Below are 6,000 nucleotides of genomic sequence, written 5' to 3' on the forward strand. Positions count from 1 at the left end.
ATAATAATACTATAATTATTATAATAATACTATAATATAATAATACTTATAATAATAATACTACTAATAATAATAATAATACTATAATATAATAATACTACTATAATATAATAATACTATAATAATAATAATAATACTATTATATAATAATACTATAATATTAATAATACTATAATAATAATAATAATACTATAATATAATAATACTATAATATAATAATACTATAATTATAATAATAATACTATAATATTAATAATACTATAATATTAATAATACTATAATATTAATAATACTATAATATAATAATACTATAATATTAATAATACTATAATATTAATAATACTATAATATTAATAATACTATAATAATAATAATACTACTATAATATAATAATACTACTATAATATAATAATACTATAATAATAATAATAATACTATAATATAATAATACTATAATAATAATAATACTATAATATAATAATACTATAATATTAATAATACTATAATATAATAATACTACTATAATATAATAATACTATAATAATAATAATAATACTATAATATAATAATACTATAATAATAATAATAATACTATAATATAATAATACTATAATATTAATAATACTATAATATTAATAATACTATAATAATAATAATAATACTATAATATAATAATACTACTATAATATAATAATACTATAATACTAATAATAATACTATAATATAATAATACTATAATATTAATAATACTATAATATAATAATACTATAATAATAATAATAATACTATAATATAATAATACTATAATATTAATAATACTATTAAATTAATAATACTATAATAATAATATTAATACTATAATATAATAATACTACTATAATATAATAATACTATAATAATAATAATAATACTATAATATAATAATACTATAATATTAATAATACTATAATATAATAATACTATAATAATAATACTAATACTATAGTATAATAATACTATAATATTAATAATACTATAATATTAATAATACTATAATAATAATAATAATACTATAATATAATAATAATACTATAATATAATAATACTATAATAATAATAATACTATAATATAATAATACAATAATATTAATAATACTATAATATAATAATACTATAATAATAATAATACTATAATAATAATAATAATACTATAATATAATAATACTATAATATAATAATACTATAATTATAATAATAATACTATAATATTAATAATACTATAATATTAATAATACTATAATATTAATAATACTATAATATTAATAATACTATAATATAATAATACTATAATATTAATAATACTATAATATAATAATACTATAATAATATTAATAATACTATAATATAATAATACTATAATATTAATAATACTATAATATAATAATACTATAATATTAATAATACTATAATATAATAATACTATAATAATAATAATAATACTATAATATAAGTGGGGATCTGAAGATGTGCTCGTTCTTGTCAGGAACTTCTTTTGGTCTGGTAATTCTTTTCCCGAACTTGCAGTGACATTGAAAGATTAAAATGGACATATAAACGTCAATGGTTTAGTCAGCAGATCAGTGCTATAGAGAGTTGGCCAACTTTTGTTGGAAAACGTGTTCCCAAATGCACATTGGTTTGTAGCGCTTTTCAAGATAATAGTTGATGAAGTGACTGTATTGTAGTGATTACTTGTGTTGCACCAGAATTACTTTATATCATGGCTACAAAACAACAGCCTTGAATGCTACAATCCCTGTGGCAGGCGGCCTAGTGGTTAACAGCATTGGGCCAGTATCCCTGAACGACTTGGTGAAAATTCTGCGCGTGTGCCATTGAGCAAGGCACTGAACCCTAACTGTTCCTATATGTATATTATATATAATCGGCTAAATACCGATTATGTCTGGCCTTGTGATATAATCCAAAATCACACAGTCTCCTTGGTTACTGTCCCAATGCTCTAATGCCTCCTTCCCTGGAGGCCTCACGAGAGGCAGAACAATTGGGTTTTACTGAGAGCTTTGGCCAGTAAGGAAAGCTTTACTGTGGTTGCGTTGCAAATGCACCCTACTCCCTATATAGTGCACTATATAGGGACCCTGGTCAAAAGTAGTGCACTATATAGGGACCCTGGTCAAAAGTAGTGCAACGCATAGAGAATAGGCTACCATTTGGGACGTATGCTGTTAGTTAGTTATGACAATCTGGCCACTTGGTTTGAACTAGGTTGAACCCAGTTAACTTTTCCTCCAATAATATTCTACTTTCTGTTTGGGTTCACCAGGTGCAGTTCGTTCAGGGTTCATAGGTCATGTGGCTCATCTCTGTCAGGAATACTTTTATTGCCCAACTAAAACGGCTCAAACCGAGTGGCCAGACTGTCACATTCAAATTCAAGCCAGGACAACAGAAGATCTACATTCCTTGGCCCTGCTGCCACAACAGAACGTTTGATCCTATACCGTTGGAAAATTGCATTTGACTTGAAAGTACATTTGGTTTAGATTTGGATTTGGAAAGAATCCCCCCTGCAGAGAAAGATAAGGTTCATAATCATTTGATACCAGATGTACTGTAACTTTCCATTATTCAAAATAAAAGATATCATAGCATAGTTCATCAGTGTCTTTCAGTATTCATCTCCAGTTCATTCAGATCAGTTTCACAGAACGTAAGAGTACCATCTCTCGAGAACACTTTGTGGACTGTGATTTTAGAATTGTATTCTAAGTGTTCTATTGTGTAGTCTAAGTGTGCTATTGTGGATTCTAAGTGTTCTATTGTGGCTTCTAAGTGTTCTATTGTGGATTCTAAGTGTTCTATTGTGGATTCTAAGTGTGCTATTGTGGATTCTCAGTGTTCTATTGTGGATTCTAAGTGTTCTATTGTGGCTTCTAAGTGTTCTATTGTGGATTCTATGTGTCCTATTGTGTATTCTATGTGGTCTATTGTGGTTTCCAAGTGTTCTATTGTGGATTCTAAGTGTGTTATTGTGGATTCTAAGTGTTCTATTGTGGCTTCTAAGTGTTCTATTGTGGATTCTAAGTGTTCTATTGTGGATTCTAAGTGTGCTATTGTGGATTCTAAGTGTTCTATTGTGGCTTATAAGTGTTCTAGTGTGGCTTCTAAGTGTTCTATTGTGGATTCTAAGTGTTCTATTGTGGATTCTAAGTGTTCTATTGTGGAAGACAAAGAAAGGACACAATATGTCATCCATACTGCTCTTAATCTACATATTTCCTCATAGTCTGCACCTTTTTATTAAAGGTTAAAGAAAAAAAAGAAAACAGTAGGAACCCCAGGGCAAGTTATGACATGTTCAAGTGGAGAAAGTCAAAGCATCCTATCATTCACTACATCGTCAGTCAAATGCCTAAACCTTCAGATCTAGTCACCAATGTCATCGTCTGCATATTCCTATGGCGACAGAGGAGAGCTGTGTTTCATAAACCGAACGGCAGCCTCTTGAACTCGCACAGACCCTCTTTGGCGTGTGGATTCTATTTGTTTTTCCTCTCATTATAAGGAGGCAGCTGAAGCATGGAAAGTGTTTTGAATAGCTCAGACCAACGTTTCCAAAATAACATTGCCATTGGCCACGTTGGCATCTCAGCGGGTGTGACGGATGATGACCATCCTTGTTGTAGAACTCCTTTATAGTTCCCCCTTCGTTCCTTTGAGAGGTAAGCCAAATGCCTGCTAGTACGGTACTGTTTCAAAATGATAAACACATGTATGAACTTCTATTTATACCATTTAATGCAGGGCGTTTATAGCAACTAGCTTCAGACCCACGGAGTGGTTATTCACAACGTAGAAACGACAGTTGGCTGACTTATTTTCAAATTGTTGCATCTAGAATCACAAAGTGGTGTTAGGCCAGGTGTGCCTCTGGTATCACAGGCACTAAATACAGCACCCCACTTCCACAAAGTGGATCTGGACACTCAACCGAATGTGGTCTCTTTAATCAACCTGTATATAACATCAAGCTACAGGCTGATGTTATGGTCTCGGTACCAAGGTGAGTGCCTTATATAAACACAAGGGGAAGAAGGAAACTGAAGACTAATAGTTTGCTATTCATTACTGGCAGCAGATGTGAGAGGGTATAGGGAGTCTAAAGGAAGTAGCTCCCTCTTTTCATTTCCTGCAGGGAGTACGCCCAGCTACAGCCCAGCTACTCCCCTACAACCCCTGCTTAGAGAATGGCCCATAAATCCCTTAGCCGTGGTCCTATAGCCTTAACCGGCCTTAGCCCTGATCCTGCAGTGAGTTAGAGTAGGAAAACAGGGACCATCATACCACAGCAACGCATCAGAACAATACGTTGTTATCAAGGCACAAGGCGAGACCCAGATGCAGACACAGGAGGCAGATGGTTGGAGTCTTACAATGTTTATTAATCCAAATGGGAAGGCAAGAGAATGGTCGTGGACAGGCAACAAGGTCAAAACCAGATCAGAGTCCAGGAGGTACAGAGTGGCAGACAGGCTCGTGGTCAAGGCAGGCAGAATGGTCAGGCAGGCGGGTACAAAGTCCAGAAACAGGCGAGGGTCAAAACCGGGAGGACTAGAAAAAAGGAGAATGCAAAAAGCAGGAGAAGTGGGAAAAACGCTGGTTGAAACATACAAGACGATCTGGCACAGAGAGACAGGAAACACAGGGATAAATACACTGGCACAGAGAGACAGGAAACACATGGATAAATGCACTGGCATAGAGAGACAGGAAACACAGGGATAAATACACTGGGAAAAACAAGCGACACCTGGAGGGGGTGGGGACAATAACGAGGACAGGTGAAATTGATCAGGGTGTGACAGTACCCCCCCCCCCCCCCTCTCTAGGAATGCCACCTGGTGTCCTACCTGGGCGCATACCTGGTTGACCGGGGTGTCGGCGGTGGAAGTCGGTGATGAGGGCTGGATCCAGAATGTCTCTAGCGGGAACCCAGCACTTCTCATCCGGGCTGTAACCCTCCCAGTCAACCAGGTACTGGAAACCCCTGCCCCATGGTTGAACACCCAGGAGACGTTTACCGTGTAGGCCAGATGGCCATCAATGACACGGGGAGGTGGGGGTTGGGCCTGGGGACAGAAGACAAAGAACAGTGAGACACGGGCTTAATCTTAGACACATGGAAGGTAGGGTGAATACGGAGGGTACGGGGTAACACAAGACGGACAGCAGTGGAACTCAGGACTCTGGAGATGGAAAAATGACCAATGAAACGAGGGGACGAGGGGAAGCTGGTTGACTTGGAAACATACAAGACAAACTGGCACAGAGAGACAGGAAACACAGGGATAAATACACTGGGAAAAACAAGCGACATCTGGAGGGGGTGGAGACAATAACGAGGACAGGTGAAACTGGTCAGGGTGTGACAGTTGTATTATGGTACTACATGCTTCACATCCTATTGTGAGTAATGGCGATGTTTGGTTAATATATAGACATTCAGAATGAAAAGGCATTACAAGCTAGCATATTGGATAGTTGAAGCTGTTGTAGCTGGGTATTTAGCCGTGGGAAGAAAGTACACAACACAGTAAAGCTTACAAGGAGACGGGGGCCACACATGAACTAGCCAATGCTAGGTAGATCAAACCCGCTTTCTCTGTGATACTGCCGGTCCAGAGTCAGTCAAAAGTACACAACTTGAAGTGTTTGAACACACACAAGATGATTGACTATTTCCGAACCATCACACATACCCCCAATGAGAGAGGAAGTCTGCAGCCGTGGTTCGCCCACTGGCCACAGGTACATGTGACATTTGATGGATCCCTGTGATGTGCAGTGATCCCACGCTAGGCCAGAGACTCCTAGGACAATATCACACATTGGGATTGGCTGTTTCCTTTTCTGTATCACTGCGAATTAAGTCTTACAGTTCTGTTGGCCACGGCCGAAAGTAGTGCACTACACAGGGAATCGGGTGCCATTTGGGAT

This window comes from Salvelinus fontinalis, chromosome 27, assembly GCF_029448725.1.
Source record: "Salvelinus fontinalis isolate EN_2023a chromosome 27, ASM2944872v1, whole genome shotgun sequence".
NCBI classification, from domain to species: domain Eukaryota; kingdom Metazoa; phylum Chordata; class Actinopteri; order Salmoniformes; family Salmonidae; genus Salvelinus; species Salvelinus fontinalis.